The sequence below is a fragment of the Typopeltis vanoorti genome, chromosome 7 (genome assembly GCF_054136105.1).
Source record: "Typopeltis vanoorti isolate ZY-2024b chromosome 7, IOZ_Tvanoo_1.0, whole genome shotgun sequence".
NCBI lineage: Eukaryota > Metazoa > Arthropoda > Arachnida > Uropygi > Thelyphonidae > Typopeltis > Typopeltis vanoorti.
This window is the reverse complement of record NC_143555.1, coordinates 96,872,504-96,891,211: the sequence shown is the minus strand read 5'-3', so window position 1 is coordinate 96,891,211 and position 18,708 is coordinate 96,872,504. Positions and strand designations below refer to the sequence as shown.

The 18,708-nt window shown below is 35.3% G+C and overlaps 1 protein-coding gene across 5 annotated transcripts in view; it reads left to right on the top strand.

The window, feature by feature from the left end:
* Positions 1-18,708, top strand: part of LOC150104886 (uncharacterized) — a 695,785-nt gene that overhangs the window by 405,017 nt on the left and 272,060 nt on the right. The window lies entirely within an intron of this gene.

The following is an 18,708-nucleotide window of genomic DNA, read 5'->3' as shown; positions in this document are numbered from 1 at the left end:
TTGGTGCTTTGAAGAAGATGAGAAATTGAAGAACCGTCTGACTTAGTGGTTGAACTTACTGGTGGCACACTTTTTTGACACTGATATAAAGAAGCTAGTGCCATGATATCAAAAATGCCTGGAAGTCAATGGTGACTATGTGGAAAAATAAAGTATATATATGTAGGTATTTTGAGTGTATAGTAAAAATTTTTTTTTTTTTTAAATTCTTGACCAACTTTTACTTTATGGATGCTCCTTGTATTGTAGTCACTTTACCCAAAGACAAGGCTGACTTACTGGCATCACTCTTCTCTTCCAGTTGCTGCATCGATGAACAAGGCAAATCCCCTCCCCCTCCTCCAAACACCACCACCTACACACTACTGAGAGCTGCTCACTGCATTCCATCCATAGTTTTCTTCCGAATCCTGAAGAATCCTTAACCTTGAACACAAGTCATTTGGTCCTGATAGTATCCTACATCTGCTCTCTCCAGTCTTCAGAGAAACTTGTGGACCCTCTTGACATTTTAAAAGCATGTGATCGGGGTTTGGAAGTCTATGATCTACCTTCCACTTTCTATAACTGGGCCAGCTGTTTCACTGGTTACTCACTGGAGCCATGGTGGATGGTTTCCTCTTAGATACCTCTACTAATGCATGAGTATCCCAGGATTCTATACCTTCACCCAGTCTCTTCTTCCTCTAGATAAATGACCTTCTTTTAAGACTTCAAATCCCATTCATGGCTTTACAGCTAACAATACACTCTATTCCTCCTTTATTCGACAAACAAACCTTGTTAAGCCTATTTGTTAGAATCCTCAAGATTCACCATGGCTAATGTCCTGAATCTCAGTATCTTAGGTATATTTCAGTGAGGTAAGGACAATCTTGTAGGCTTAAGTACTACCAAAACTCAGTCCTCGTTTCTGATCTCTCAGAAGAAAGATCTCTTGTCCTTTCCTTTCACTTTCAATGATAAATATCCAAACATGATCAGATTTTCTCTTCTTGGACTGACTTACACTTCCAACCTTTCCTGGCACAAACACATCTCAACTATAGCCTCTGCAACTATCAAAAAATTTGGTTACTTTCCTGCTCAAGAAACTGCTTCACTCTCCTACCAGCTGCTGAATCTATATGTCCCAAATCCCCAACTATGGGTATTACTCACACATTTGGGGCAGTGCTCATGCTGATTGCTTGAGCTTGATGCTGTCCATTAGAGGGTATCCAGTTAATTAACCTTTAATTAGTCTTATGGGATCTATTTGACCCTTGCTATCACTCAAGTTTGATTTCTGACAAAACCAATGACTGGTTTTTGTTGCAGTTCTGAGTAGCTGAGTTTCCTTCTGCCCCCACCACACACACACACACCGAAGCAGTCACTTCGGTGTGGGGGGCAGAATGCCAGCCGTCGGCGCAATCAGCTGTGGAGTATGGAATGATTTCTGACATTCTGACCCATACACCTAGTTATGTATATGTAACAAAAAAGGGTGTGTGACTAATTAAAACAAAGGGTTAAAATGCCTCTCTCACAGATTCACTAAAATTCCTCTCATAGATGATCAGTTTTCACCTTATGCCTGTTACATAGATACCTTCACAGACTGCTCTGCTGAATTTATCACTATCATTCCCCCACTTTCCTCCAGAATAGCAAGAACAAGAATTGCAGCTTAAGCAGTGTTCATTTAGAGTCCAGTTCAAAACTTGCTGAACCAACTTCTCTGCCTCTCTTTTTTTCTCATTTACAGAATTAGTAAAGTTAGTATTGTAGGAAGTCAGCTGAATAAATTTATATGGAATAAGAAAGAAAATAGACAAAATACTAAATTAGCTGTATACAAGACAGTGTTCAAATTAGTTTTAACTTATGGATCTTAGAACTGGGTTAGAAATAAAAACTTGATCAAAGACTGGAGAGTTCTGAGAAAGATTAGTGGAGTCAACAGATAGCATCAATTGGCAGTATCACATTATAAATGAGGATATTAGGAAAGAACTTGCCATTGTTAGCATTCAAGAATGTCTTAGTAGAGCTGATCTTAGGTAGTATTGTAAAATTTTATATATTTGTACTTATTTAAATCTTTTATCTTTATGCCTTAATTCACTTATAGTTCCTCTATATGACGTTTCTTATTTATTAATTAATTTTTTCTCAGTCGCGCAATCAACTCTTGGCCGCCACTTAATTTACTGATAGTGTGTGCAAACTTAGTTGACAAAGGGATTGCCTCTGACAAGAGCCAATTCCTTCGTTTCAATTCTGGTGCTAATCCTTCTTCAAATTTAGGAAAAATTTATTTGATTATGCTGTACCATCCAAAATTCTAGACAAGAGGAAATTTCATTGTCAAGGATCTAGCAATCAGAAATGCACACTATTCCTTAAATCTGTATTTTCTACTCTAAACTTTACATGCAAATCTTGAATTTCTCTGCAGTCGTAGCTATCTTTAAATGTTAATTCCGCACAGATTCAAATTTTCATGAGCAGTGCATTGAGACCAAGATCAGGCAGGCTATTTGATTGACAAAAATAGATTTATTCATTGAACTAAGTAAGATACAAATAACAACATTTATGTGGTTAAAAACCAAAGCTATCAAGCAGGCTAACGTTAGTTAATAAAACATCTCTAGGTCATTCTTTACATCTCGTTACACAATTCTATATCTCTTATAAAGCCGAGTTTAAACTCCATCTAATTGCTTAACATTTCCAGCTAATCATTCAACAATTCTCAGAACTAGGAACTAACAAACTAAACATGCTATAATTCATTTAACACAATTCCTTACAATTCTCAATCCTATGACTTTACGGTTCCCCGTTAAGATTCTGGTTTTCTAAAGTCCTATCACGCACTGTAAATCTAGTAACTAATCAGTTCTTTTCTCAGATTCATATTACTCCTCTCAGTACACAAGTAAATTGAATAAGATACTACTTTACCAGGGATTCTGGAATTCCTTGGCTTTCTCCTAGATCATCTGTAGGATGTTTGGGTCTCGTTGATCCTGCATCTGCATAACTCTTCCTAATAAAAAGGACTTGCGAGGTCGGTCACAACTTGGTTCCTTCGGTGTAGACAAATCTATTCTGCCGCAATCGGATCAAATGGTTCCGCATAGCTTCTTGGTCTATGCTGCATTCTCCGCAGAGTCGAGGTTTGTACTCGAACGGGATTTCTGCTTGACCTCCAGGCTGCCTACCGACATCATCCGCTTCAATCATACTCCTACCACCGTCCTTGGGAACTCCAGAACTAGATGACCAGCACAACGGGAAAAAGGGAGAAAAAGCCTCTAGTTCGTGTCGCCTAGCTCTATATATCTTTGTCACGATGTTCTCCCTCTTACATCATGTTCTTTCTCTCAGCACCTAAATTTCCTTGCACCCAGTGCTGTCACTCCTCCTAGCGTGTTTACAGGTAGCTTCCATGCGCAATTCAGTCCTTGTGTACGTGACTACCTCAAGCCTTCATTCCTAATCTGCTTAGTTCGCTAGTAGTATGACTCAGATATTCGCACACTAATATAATCCTTACGTATTTTCAAGTTCTGATAACTTCACAAGAACTAATAACAGTAAAAGGCATAAGTAAAATATTTAAGTTATGAACCTTATCGATAATTCACAATCTACTTTAATTTTACTAATGTACAAATATTGCTCCTGGAATTTTGTTACTTGTTAGATCTGAATGAAATAATTTAAAATAAATTCTCTTTCATTCAGGATTTAACAATGGCCAGCCCATCTCCACTTAGCCTGTTTAATGTATTTTACAATATCCATGACACCTGTTTGAGATCTTATCCAGGTATTTGTCTTCCTATTTCTTAATGTTATTTTTAGCATACTTCTTTCCATGCGATGGTGTATTGTTCTCAGCTTGTTTAGGGCTTCTGTTAAAGTCCATGTTTCTTCTCCATATGTTAGGACAGGAAGTATGCACTGGTCGAAAGCTTTCCTTTTTAGACTCATAGGGATATCACTTCTAAATATGTCTCTCATTTTTCCATAAGTCATCCATCCAAGGTGAATTCTTCATTCAATCTCTTTTCTTTGGCACTCCTCAAAGGATAACAATTGGCCCAAATATACATATTTGGGCCAATATCATGGTTTCAACTTTTACAGTTCTATGGTTACTTGTCTACAAGCAGTTCTATGATTAATATATTTATTCATCATTATTTTTGTTTTTTCTCTATTTATTTTTAATCCAATCACTCGGGTGGCTTCATTTAGCTGATTTAGCCTTTCTTCCAGATCTTCAAGATTATTTGCTATTAGGACGATGTCATCTGCAAATTTCAGATAATGCAGCCTTTCTCCATTTATGTTTATTCCTTTTGTTTCCCAATCAAGTCTTGTAAAGAATTCCTCTAGTGCAGCTGGAAATAATTTGGGGGATATGGTGTCGCCTTGCCGGAATGCCTTTTTGTATTGGGAACTTTCACTGTTTTTATATAATTTAATAACAGAAGTTGCATTATTGTAAATATGTTTTAGTGTTTCAATATATGGTTTCTCAGTTCCCTGGGTTTCAAGTGCTTTTAGTGTTGCAGATGTTTTAACTGAATCAAATGCTTTTTCGTAGTCTATGTAGGCTAGCCATAAGGACTTATTGTATTCAATTGATTTTTCAATGAGCTGTCTTAATGTGTGAATATGGTCCAAAGTATTGTGATTCTTTCTAAATCCAGCTGCTTCACAGGATTGCATTCCCTCTAGTTTAGATTTTATTCTACTGTTTATAATTTTTGTGAAAACTTTATATATGGTAGGGAGTAGGCTTATAGATCTGTAGTTTTTAATTTCTTCCTTATTGCCCTTTTTAAAAATTAATATTAGAAGTGAATTGTTCCAATTTTTTGGAATTTTTCTCTGTTTTAGGCATTTATTAAAGAGTTTAGTCTGCTGTTTGATGACAAGGCTTCCTTCCAGTTTTAAGAAGTCTACCATTATTCCATCTTATCCTAGTGCCTTTCTGTTTTTCATTTCTCGAAGTGCCATTTCCACTTCGCCTTGTAAGATCTCAGGGGCATCATGTTTTTCCTCACTCGAGTTATCCAAGATGATTCTTGGATGCCACGGTCTTTGTCTTCATAGAGTTCAGTATAAAATTCCTGAATTCTTTTGATTATTGCATCTCTATTTTTTATAAGTTCACCATTTTTTCCTCTTACTGCAGCTATTTCCTTTGTTCCAACTGATAATGTTCATCTTAGGACCTTCATATTACTATTATTTTCTATTGTTTCTTTAATTTTCCTAGTATTATATGATCTAAGTTCATGTTTCATCCTTTTATGTATAGTTTTACAAATTTCCCCTATTCAATTTTCTTGATGTCATTTAAATCTCTTTTCATATTTTCATAAAAGAAGAGAATTTTCAATTCTCTTCTTTTCTTCATCAGATCTAAGGTTTCCTGTCTTAGTTTTTCCTCTCTTTGGTGCCTTTTTACACCTCCTATTTCTAGTGCACAATTCAAGATAGATTTTGTTAAGATTTCATTAGCATCATCGATGGTAGTAGCTGTGTCTTTTTTAGTTCATTTTTGAGTGATTCTCTAGAACAGCTTTTATTGTGGTAGAGGTTTTGTAGATTCACTATTATTTTAATAATAATATCCAGTATTTATTAAAAAAACATACATGAGGATACATTTTTTCACATTGCAGTATAAAATAAAATTATTAAGATCAGAAGTATAAAGAACAGTAAGCAAGCATGTTTTTCAGTAACAAAAAAAATAATAATAAATAAAAATTACTTGCAAGTCCTGATAACAAGAATAGCATAATAAATGCATTGATTTTAAAAAAAAAATTGAATTAAAATTTTAAAATAAAGTACAAATTTTAAATTCACCTAACTTTGGAATATTGCTCTCGGATTTTGAGTATTTGGATTTGGAGCACCTAAGACCTCTTTAAAAATTCTTCGTTTTGTTGTTGAGAAGAGAGCAGTTTTGGTGGCTCTATCCAAGAATTCTTGATGCCCTTCAGAAGGGAGCAGTTTGGATGATTGATAGCCTCTCTCTGATGAACTCTCTTCAGCTACTGTCTAGAAATGGTCATTTTTTGCATTATCTCTTCTACTGATGTATCCATGGGCAGTGTTCAGCAGAACTAGCATCCATTATGACATCAAAAAACAGGATATTTTGATAATACTATGTGAAAGTTTACATCATTACTATGAACAGTTTTCCTCCAAATTAATCTTATCTTTCTGTATTACAGTATTGTTATATCTTATTTCAGTCTTCTAAGGCACTACTTACTGTATTGATCCACATAGGTCTTGATCTTCCTCTACATCTTTTACCTATCACCTTGGTAGCAAATACCTGTTTTTCTAACCTTCCCCCCCTCTCCCTTTCTATCTAAGTAAACCATACCACCTGAGATTAACCTTGCTCTCACACGTTCCTGAATGCTGGAATGTCAACTTTTTTCCAAAGATCTTAATTTTTAATATAATTCTATCATGGATGCTGTCTTTTCACTCTCCTATTTTTCTCAGAACTCTCATATCGCTGGTATCCATTCTTTAATGAAGTGTTTTATTTCTAAACCAGCTCTCAGATCCATAAGTTAAACTTAGTTTGAATGGTGTTGTTTATTTATTCAGCTAGTTTAGTATTTTGACAAATTTCTCTCTTATCCATTATAAATTTATTAAGTCGACTCCCTCTCTGCCATACTCTCTTTGCTCATTCTGTTCTGTATTTTCATATTTAATATCGTCTTTACTAAAAATTGTATGTAAATAGCTGAAATGTTTAACTTTTTCTATTGGTTTTCCATGTTCCTGTCCTTATGGCTGATTTTCATATGAAATTTGTTACAGCAGTTATTCAATTTAATTAATGGATTCTTCGGACTGTACCGGATTTATTTAAGAATATGACATTATTTGCATAAACTAAAGAGCAAAGATTAAGATCTCCAGTTTTAATTCTTTCTTTTAAGGTTACATGGTGGTCACCATTCATAGTGAAGAATTTATGAAGAGACAAACATACTTTGGAGTAATTACTTTACTTATAATTAAGAAAATAACCCTTGACATTTTGACCTCTATATCGAGGTTATTATCAGGAAAGATATGTAATGAACACAAGCTACATTACACTACACAAAAGTAAGATAAATCTAAATGCTTTCTTAATCATTTACCCTAGCCTGAGTTTTAAACTGAATATAACTCCATATAAATATTGAATAACAATGAAGATAATGTACACCCTTGTCTGTCATCTGATTAAACATCAAGCCATCTTCCTGCTTTAGAACCTACTTTAGTTCTAATCTGATTTACAATTCAAGTATAGGCTATGAATTGCTTGAGATAATAAAGTCCTATTTGCTCTTGGCATCATGTAATATACCTTTTCCAGATTATAAAACTTAACAAATGCTTAGGAATATAAGAAATCTTATATTCCTAAGATTTCTTAACAAATAGTTAAGAAATCTTGGGAATATCGTCTTTACTAAACAAGTATGTATAACATTTTTTTCTATTTCAGCTTTTCTGTGATAAGAATGTAGTTGAGAATACTGATTAAATTATGTAACCAAAATGTTAGTATCCATTTTCTCATTTGTGAAAATTATTTCCAGTTGGTGGTTTTTTACAGCCAAGGCAGCTCAGGCTGTGAGGCCAATGTATTATGTCATTAATTTGCAGGTGGTCTTCTGACTGGTTTGCCTGTTTTATTGTGATGAAATACCAAAGTTTTTTTTTTTTTAGGAACATCTCTAAAAATGCTAATAATTTAATTTGAACCCCCCACCTACTGACTGAAAATGGGTAAAATACACTCATGATCAAAAAAAAAAAAAAATGTTATGAACGCCTACCTATCAGCCTGTTGGGCTTCTTTTGCCCAAGATAACCACTTCCACCCACTCTGGCATTTATCCTACTAGATCACGTAAAGTATCCTGAAGTATTCTTGACTAGCTAGACAGAATACAGTAATACCCCCATCTTACAATGCTTCTCTTTATGACAGTCCACTCATATGGTGCTTTTTATTATGACCAATGACCGTTATGGTCATTATTTATGCCACATTCGATGCCAGTACACAGTATTCATGAACTCAATTCATTTATGTCATTGCTTGCTACTTCTCTCTGTGTTTTAGTGTTTTGCTGTGAATTATAAACTGTTATAACTATTATTTTATTTCATTGTTATCAATAGTGGCAGATAAAATTACGAATAACATAAATAAATGCTTTATCTGTGCCATTTATGCATGTGGTGCAAATTTATATGACAGCTTAAAAAAACAAGGGTGGTCTGAAAAGTTCTCGGCCTTGACCATAGATGGCAACACTATCGGCAAGGATTTTTTCTCCTAAGTTCGTTCATCTGTCTTAAGCATCCATGTGAAATCACAAGTCATTCTATCAAGTAGTTTGTTTTATACAGCTGTCTGAAGTGAAAGCGTTGTCTGTATCCCTTGAAATGGATAAAATTCTTTGTAAAATAAGATTGATTCCTAAAAGAAATCCACTCGAAGTTCACAAAAGATTCACTCTTCTCCTTCATTTTCGACAATTAAGAAATGGGCTGCCGAGTTTAAACGTGGCCATACCAGCCTTGAAGATGATCCACGTGAAGGACATCCAAAAAGTGTAACAACACCTGAAATCATCGATCAAGTGCACGATATGGTATTGGATGACCGGCGAGTCAAAGTGCATGAAATTGCTGAGACTCTAGGCATTCCAAAAAAACATGTAGGATATATTTTGCGTGAAGAATTACAAATGAAAAAGCTTTGCGCAAGATGGGTGCCATGCTTGCTCACAGCAGAGCAAAAACGCACTATCTCTGAACAGTGCTTGGAGCGTTTTAACAGAATAAAACTCATAAGAAAGATTCCGGTAATTGGACCGCATGTTTATTACGATAAATAACAATAAAAAACAAACCCAACAAGTTTCATAAGTCATATGACTTACATCTTCAGGGGTCAAGGGTAACTAAAAGTTTAAATACACGAAATGAGAAATTACTCAAAATAGTTCAGTCTCTGCAATTGTCTAACTGTTCGTTAAATTGAATATCCGAATGTAGATTCAGTGCAATGCTGGATGCTGTCATATTGTGTTGTTGACATTTGCATTGTCCGAGGTCTGACTTGGGTATATTTTTTATCAATGTTGACCAAACTTGGTGTAGAATTAGGCACTGGTTTTTGTTGCATTGCGTTGGAATTCTAAGTGTTTGTAGCTTCTTTAAATTTCCTTATGAAACATTTTTTTTTTTTCAATGTAAGACATTGAAAAAAAAAATTTGTTTTTTGCCAGAGTACATTATGACTGGTGGAAGTTGTATGGTATGCTAAGCCTGATTTGTGTTCTCTTCCTTTTTTTTTTTTGTACGTCTTTTTTGGTGTTCATTCATGCGAATTTCCGCTGATCTTCTCGTCTGGCCTACATAGCAGATGCCACAGGAACAATAAATATTATATACACCTGGTTTTTTTAAAGGATGATGTGGAGGTTTTGGAGGATGTAGAGATCTTGAAATTTTTTCCAACAGTAGAAAAGCCACTTTGATGTTATGTTTGTTTAGTAATTTGGCCATTTTTGTCTGTAACATTCTGATATTTGGAAGCGTGATTGCATTCTTGAAATCTTGCTTTTGTGAGATGCTTGTAGGAGGTGTGTTCAGGATTTTTTTGATAGTCTTCGGTTCATAACAATTTTTTTTGAGGATCTGTGTTAAATGTTGAAGTTCTTCATTTCTCTGTCCCTCAAGGTTTTAATTAAACCTATCTTTTGCGAGGGGTGGTGGTGTGAGGCCGCATTAAGAAATCTTTCTATGTTGGTGGGTTTTCTGTAGATGGAGAAGGATAATTTATTATCTTTTTCATTGACTTCTATTAGGATATCAAGGAAGGGAAGTTTTTTTATGCTCTTCTTGTTCCAAATAACAAATAATTTTATGTTATTGTGTATATTATTCAGGTAATCTTTGAAAGCAGTTAGTTCCTCTGTTGTTCCTGGCCATATGATGAAAATATCGTCTACATAGCGTAGCCAGATTTTTGTCTTTTTATGATAATTGTTTAAAGCATTATTTTCAAAATGTTCCATATATAGGTTAGCTAAAGCCGGGGAGACACGGGTGGGAGCCCATAGCCAGTCCTTTTTGTTCCCAAAATTTATTTTGATACATGAAAAAAGTATTTTTTATGCAATGTTTATAAAGTTCTATGATATCTGGAGGAAAAAGGTCTTCAAGGAGATACTGTTTCATTTCTAGGAACATTTGTAAACAGGTTGATTACATCCAAACTTGCTAAAAATTTGAAGGTCCTATGCATATATCCTTTGTCTTCTCAATAAAATGTGCACCGTTAATGAAAGATGTTGTTTTTCCTATGTTTGGTAAGATCATGTTGGTGAGGTGTTTTGTCAGATTGGAGGTAGGAGAGTCTCTTCCATTCACTATCGGTCTTAAAGGAATACCTATCTTCTGTATTTTTGGAACACCATATATTCTTGGAACTAATGGGTGTTTTGATTATAGAGTTCTTTTTAGTTCTTCAGTTCAATTGGGTATCTTTTTAATTAGATCATTGGTTTTATTGTGAGCTCGCCAGGTGGGATCTCTGTCTAAAGGTGTATAGATAGGTATTAGTGTCTTCAAGAATAGTTTCATTTTTTTTTTTTTGTTATAATCCTCTGAGTTCAAAACCTCCGTTGTATTCCCTTTATCCGCCTTAATTATAACAATATTTTTGTCTGATTTTAATTCTTTGAGGGCTGTGCATTCTGTGTAAAGTAGATTCCTGGGTGGTAATTTGCTTTGTAATAGTAATACTGTGCTGTGTATATGGATGAGATCTGATGTATCACCTGGCAAATTCCTAAAGAATAAAACTGATTTTGTGTGTTGATTTATTACTATGGATGAGACTTGGATTCACCATTACACACCAGAATCCAAAGAGTGGACAGAAACTGGTTGTTCAGTGCCAAAGAAGACGAAGTCGTTTCCATCAGCAAGAAAGGTCATGGCATCGGTGTTTTGGATGCTAAAAGCAATTTGTTTATTAATTATCTTGAAAAGGGTGAAACAATAACCGGGGAATATTATTCCAATCTTTTAACCAGACTAAACGAAAACATTCGTGAGAAAAGACCCGGTTTGCAGAAGAAAAAAATCATCTTTCATCAGGACAATGCACCTGTCCACAAAGGTGTTTTGACAATGGGAAAATTAAGGGATCTGCACTATGATTTGTTGGAACATCCATCCTATTTGCCAAATTTGTCTCCTTCTGACTTTATCTCTTTCCAAAACTAAAACTCTTCCTTGCTGGCCAGCATTTTACTTCGAATCAAGAGGTGATTGCAGCTGTAGAGGGGTATTTTGCAGATCTTACTGAGAACAGCTACAGGGACGGGATAATGGCGCTGGAGCAGCACTAGAATAAATGTATTAGTCTTAAGAGAGATTATGTTGAAAAATAAAAATTATTTTGAAATTATAATTTCGTTTTTTCATTGTTAGGCTGAGAACTTTTCAGACTATCCTCGTATTATTGAACCATTACATATCTACAAGTAAAAAACAGGTATGATATATGGTAAAATTTGCTATACAATTTTTGGTGGTCTGGAGCCCAGTTTGTTGTATGACTGTAGTATGCCTATTCTGGATGTCAGTGACCAGATGAGACACTGGCAATGTCATATCATACATGATATCCACAAATCTGATGGGATTCAAATCAGGAGAATTATGTTACCGGGGAGTCCATGTAATGCCTGTATATGCTTTCCTAACCATTATTGCACAATGCAAGCCTTCTAACATGGGATGTTATCTTGCTAGAAGAGTCCAGATCCATCGAGCCACATTGTCACCATGTAAAGTACTAGGAGAGGGCCTAGTGATGTCTATGAGAACAATCCCCATACTAGGATACCACTACCACTGATCTCTTTCTGGCCAACCATGCATTCTGATTAACCAAAAACAGTTCAGGTAGTCACAATGTTTTTGCCCATGAATTTATGCTAACTAAAGTATTTTTCAATTTTTTTGAATAGTCACATTGGCCATTTTCTTCTGTCATGATTGTATACTGGGCTCTTAATCAATTTATGGTAAGATTATTAATGGATTAACTGTAAAAGAGTTGTGACCTAGAGACCACTTAAAGTAGATAAATTGCTTTAATCGGAATTAACATGACAATGCTATCTGTTCACTCTCCTGATCTTCCTCAGAACTCTCATATCTGGGGTCTCTAGTTTTTATTTCCAGTTTCAAAAATTTTGTTGAAAAATTTTGTTTTTCTTGCCTATCCTTAGCAGAATTTTTAAATTCTGCAAAGGATAGGCATCATTAATTTGCATTCCCTTTGTATTTATCAGATCCCTTGCAATTGTCAATCGTAATTGGGCTTGTCTTTTTGAAAGATCTGCTGCTGTTTGTGTTGAAGAACATAAAGTGTCCTGTAATTTTACAGAATAAAAATACAGATCCACAAAATTAAATTTTTATTACCCCAAAATACTTAACTAATTAAATATCTATATTTTTACTTTTAGCGTCATCTATAAGTTGACGTAACCTCAGTTCTTCCTGCTCGTAACTGATCTAGTAAAAAAAAAGATACTATTCTCATAATACCCTCTAAATATTTATGAAAACGTATTTGCTTATAGTTGGTATGTAAAAATATAGAAGACACAGCAACGATAATATTTTAGTAGAATATACATGAAAACAACTTACGTTTCGGAAGTAAATATAGTCACACTTTTGGTAAGGTGGGGTCTGGTGGACCCCAACACTAAACTTGCTTGCTTGCAACAGCCTGTCGTCTATGGTGTCGAGTAGCAAGTTACGGGATGGGAAGCTATACTGAGGCATGACTCGCTGTCACACGTTGTTAAAAAGTTATAGTCAATTTAAAATCTTTGGGGGTCTGTGACACCCCCACCTTACTAATGCCAGGTTAAGCACTGTGAGTTGAAATGATTTTGACTTGTAGAACAGACTATCATCTCCAAACATAGTGCTCTCTGGAAGAAAAGTCCTTTCCAAAAGCAGATTCTTTATAGAAGGGGTGGGCAGATAAATCTTAAGAGCATTACTACATCTCAGTCTAAATTTAGCTGTTGGACCGTGTTTATCCTGGTTGTAGGATAGTATTGCTTGCTTAATTTTTTGTGTTATTCATGCTTATAATCTGACTATGCAACTGTATGAAAACACATGATTTACTTTCCACATTGCTGATTCCTGTGTTATATGCAGTTGCATTTTTGTTCATTTTTTTCTTTCTAAAGATGCTTACAATGTAACCTTTTTTTTTCACATAAATAATCCAGTTTTTTTAGATGACCATTTATTTTTTCGATTAAGAAACATTGTTCTTTGTTTTGTTTTAAATAATAATAATTGTGTTAATTTCACTGTATTTTTCAAAAAGATTTTTCAGACTTTCCCTATACTGAATGTTTATTGCAACTAAAGACATACTTGTGTTTTTTGACTTGTTTTTGCATTTTTTACCAAATCATCATCATCATCAAATTCCTGCCATGTACCCTCAAGGGGGTGTACAGGATATGACAGTACTACATGAAAATATTACATCATTACTAACTTCCTATCTACAATTTTCCTCCAAATCAGTCTGTTACTTGTCAAGACTCCAACATTATCAGATCTTATATTTCTATCGTCTAAGGCACTTTGTACCGTATAAATCCACCTATATCTCGGTCTTCCTCTGGGTCGTTTTCCTGCCAACCTGGCAGAGAACAATTGTCTGCTAATCTTTCCTCTCCCATTCTATTTAAGTGACCATACCACCTGAGATTAGCTCTGCTAACGCATTCCTGGATGCTGACAATGTCAAGTTCTTTCCTAATATCCTCATTTTTAATATGATATTGCCATTGATGCCATCTGTTCACGCCTCTAATCTTTCTCAGGACTCTCATATCTGCGGTCTCTAGTCTTTGGTCAAGTGTTTTACTTCTGACCCAGCTCTCAGATCCATAAGTTAAAACTGGTTTGAACACTGTCTTGTATACAGCTAATTTAGTGTTCTGACTAATTTCTCTCTTATTCCATATGAATTTATTCAATTGACTTCCCACCATACCAGCTTTGCTGATTCTGTTGTCTATTTCTATATTTAATTTACCATCTTCACTAAAAATCGTGCCTAAATAGCTGAAATGTTTTACTTGTTCCACAGGTTCTCCATTCAAAACACAGTTGACATTGACATTTTCAATGATTCTGCCTATTTTCATTGTCTTTGTCTTTTTAATGCTGACCTTCATACCATATCTATTACAACAGCTATTCAATTTAATCAGAGAATCTTGCAGACTTGTAGCTGATTTATTTAGAAGTATAACATCATCCGCATAAAGCAAAGAGCTGACATTAACATCTCCAATTTTGATATCATGTTTAATACCACTTTCCTTCATATTGTGATCCATATAGATAATGAATAACAGACGGGATAATGTACATCCTTGTCTCACACCAGGTTTAACATTAAACCATCTTCCTATACTTCCTTCAATTCTAACTGCTGACTTACAACTCAAATAAAGACTAAGTATTGCCTGATATAATGCCCCACTGACACCATATAACTGCAGCGTATTGAATAGCTTCTCTCTTGGCACCTTGTCATATGCCTTTTCCAAATCGACAAAACTTAAATACAGATCTTTATTATATTCCCATGCTTTCTCGACTATTTGTCGTAAAGTGAAGATCTGATCCTGACAGCCTCTATTTGGCCTGAATCCAGCTTGTTCTTCACCAAGCTTTTCTTCCACAATTCTTCTCAACCGTTTCTCAAGTATACTTGCATAGATGTTGTAAGGAACACTCAGTAGGGAAATACCTCTGTAATTCTCACATTCAGTTTTATTTCCCTTTTTATATATGGGTACTATGTGAGCTCTACTCCAATCATCAGGAATTCGTCCCTCTGTCCAGGCTTTCTGAACTATGCAGTGCAGCCACTGTAAGACTTTTATACCACCATACTTCAGCATTTCTGGTCGAATATCATCTACTCCTGCTGCCTTTCCACATTTCAAGCCTTTGATGGCTTTTTCTACTTCAAGTATGGATATGTATTCCTGACTGCATGCCTGTCAGTGTTTTTTATCACTGTGCTGTCATCACTGCTTGTTTCATTTAGCAGTTTTTCAAAGTAATTACTCCATACTTCAAGGATATCTTTTTCTCCTGTTTTCATTTCACCTTTATCATCTCTAACTCCTTTTATAGCACTCTTTCCTCCATTCCTAAGCTTCTACAACAACCTCCAGAATATTTTGCCACCTTCTTCATATTTATTTTCTATATTCTTGCCAAAGTCCTCCCATGACTTTTGTTTAGCTAGTTTTACACACTGTTTAGCTTTCTTACATTTGTCTCTGTATTCTGTAAGAGTAAAAGCTGACTTATTTGCCAGGAACTTTTGATATGCTTTCTTCTTTTCCTTCACTGCCTCTTTAACTTCCTGTGTCCACCAGGGAGTTCTGATTTTTTTATCCTTGTACACAACCTCACCACATGCCTCTCTGGCAGAATCAATCAATGTTTTCTTCAGAGTTTGCCACTGAATCTCAAAGGTTTGATTCCTGTTCTCAAACTCTTTCATTTTTTCTTCAATAATCTTTGTGTATTTTAGTCTACAGTTCACATCTGAGAGCTGCTCAACTTTTATTCGCTTTAAAACTTTGTTACATGTTATTCTTTTCAATATGAAATTCAATTTTATCCTGCTCAAGACTAAATAGTGATCACTTCCAATTTCAAATCCTCTGTACACTCTGGTGTCCTGCACCAGGGAGAAAACATCATTATCAACAATAACATAGTCAATGAGACTTTTCTTATTCCTAGCCTCTTCTCTCCATGTGAATTTGTGCACATTTTTATGTTGGAACATGGTGTTAGTAATAACCAGTCCATGTCCTGAGCAGAAATCCAACAGACATTTGCCATTATTATTAGCTTTGCTCTTTTCTCAAAATTTTCCCAAAATATTTTTGTATGTCTCACAATCATTTCCTACTCTGCTATTTAGATCCCCAACAAGGACCAACTTTTCCTTTTTCATTGTGTCAGTTGCTTTTTCTAAAGCGTCAAAAAATTCCTCCACTTCTACCTTAGTAGAACCTTCTGTGAGACCATAGGAACAAATAAGTCTCATTGTCTAGTTCCCCATTCTCGTATTTGCCCACATTACTCGACTTGAGACTGACTGCCATTCAAGAAGATTAGCCTCGTATTTTGTGTTGAATACTATGGCTACTCCTTCTTTTCCTTGATTGTCATTGCCTGAATATAACATTTTGTATTTATTGCTCAGAAAGATCTCACCAGTTTTGGTCTTTTTTGTTTCAGTCACCCCTATTATGTCGATCTGGTACTTATCTAATTCCTCAGCTAGCTCCATTTCTTTGCCATTCAGGCTTCTTACGTTGATAGTACCGATCTTTAACTCTGGATACCAAATCAATATCATTTTATTCTTAATACAAATTTTACATTTATCATTCCTTACTTTTTAATGATGCAAAAGGTAGCAGATTTTGTGATAATAAAAATGCTCATCTGATGCTTGAGAAATTATTAATTTTGATGTACAAAGGAATCAGTACAAAGAAAAAGTAATTGTTGTATTGAAAGAATTAATTGCTGTTAATTTACATTTATACAGTTCTATACATAGCTTTTCTCTAGGTCTAGTAGTATGTGTTAAGAGAAATAATATTTGTGTTTATCCTATCGGTGAACCCATTATATCAAAGTATATGCAGACATATACTTTAATATAATCATGAATGAAAACATGATTATATTTTCTTGCATACCGTAATGTGCTGTTAGACCAAGTATGGGTGAACAAAGTTAAAGTATCCCTGTTTAAGGCCTTGTGGAGTGCCACCAAGTGATTAAAATGTGAAACTTTGCAGGAATACATTGTGCATCATGCGGGGGAGGGAGGTAGTTCTAAAATTTACCACCACCACCAGGGGCACTGTATGATGTACCGAATGTAGATGTAATTTTTTTTGTGTGTGGGTAAGAAGGAGAAAAGCAGTACAAGAATAAATAACACATTTTTATTCACTTCCATTATGCATACTGTTCAATGTGCTGCCCTTCCTGGTATACCACAAACTGGATCTTTTGCACAGTGTATTCAACACTAGAACACAACTGGTCATGATTGATGCTGTGCACATGCTGCTTTATACTGTCTTTCAGGCATATTATCAGGATGATCCCGATAAATCCTGTCTTTGAGAAATCCCCAGAGCCAGAAGTCACAGGGGGTCAGATCAGTTGAACGAGGCAGCCATGCAGTGGGAAATGCATGGCTGGTCACTCTGGCTTCTGTGAAATGTTCTCAAACAACCTCCTGTATGGATTGACTGATGTGTGGAGGGGCCCCATCCTGCATGAATCCATGCACAGCACTGCTGTAGCTGTGTTGTGCATTATAAACAAAATTGTTTATAATATTGCGATACCGCTCAGTAATAACTGAGCAAGTCACATAACCTAGGTTAGTGCCATCACTGTGGATGGTATTAACAACCAGAATGAAGGGACAACTCCCATTCACAAGTTAGATCAAGTCACATGACCTAACTGGTGAATGTTCCAATGATAAACAAAACTGTAAATCCGCACTAGAGTGAATGCAAAGCTATTTGCTGGATTGCATTCAGGTTTTGTTAGTTCAAGGTTAGTGCCATCACTGTGGATGGTATTAACAACCAGAATGACGGGACAACTCCCATTTCCATCCATTTAAATCCTCCTGACACCTGGCAAGTTGTATGATATGTAATTCATTTGACATTTACAATGGCCCCCTGGTGGCAAATTTTGAACTCCCTTCCCTCATTAGATATTGTTTCCACATGACACAATATATTCCTGCAGTTTCACAGCATCTGGATCGCTGGGTGGCACTCCACAAGACCTTAAACAAGGATACCTTAATTTTGATCAACCTGTATGTGGGGAGGACCAACTCAAGTATTGAGAGTTTTGTTAAAAAGTGCCATTTTAATATACCATAGTGATCAAAACAAGTATGTTGTAACACTTGATACACTGTTAAAGCAGAATATGCTCTCCCCAGAAAATGGATGCATTCTCTGGATACTTATCAAAATTCTAAGATCTTATATGCAAAGATAGGCTGCCATAAATATAATTTCTTGCATGCTAGAATATAAAATAATTTTTTTGATTATTTGTCACCAAAGTAGCTTTATGAGATCATTATGATTTCCTAATAAGTTGTCTATATTCCACTTCTAGTAATTTTTGACTGCACCTGACTTTTATGAAGCTGCAAGCATTTGTGTCACTAGAACTGATTTCTGTGCCATTTCTTTTTTTTTTTTTTTTCCCTGTTGTTGTAATTTGAATACTGTCCCTGAAAAATAGCAAATCCTGTTGTACCCGAGAGCAAGATAAGAGTTAGATTCAGAATCCTGCTCCAGAAACCAAACACAGGCTTGTCACTTCACTTCACTTCTCCAGTAATGGGACGATGATCTCACACTAGCAGATGCAGTTCATCTATCACCTAAAGACATTCACTGTGATCTATGAATGCAGTGGGATTTG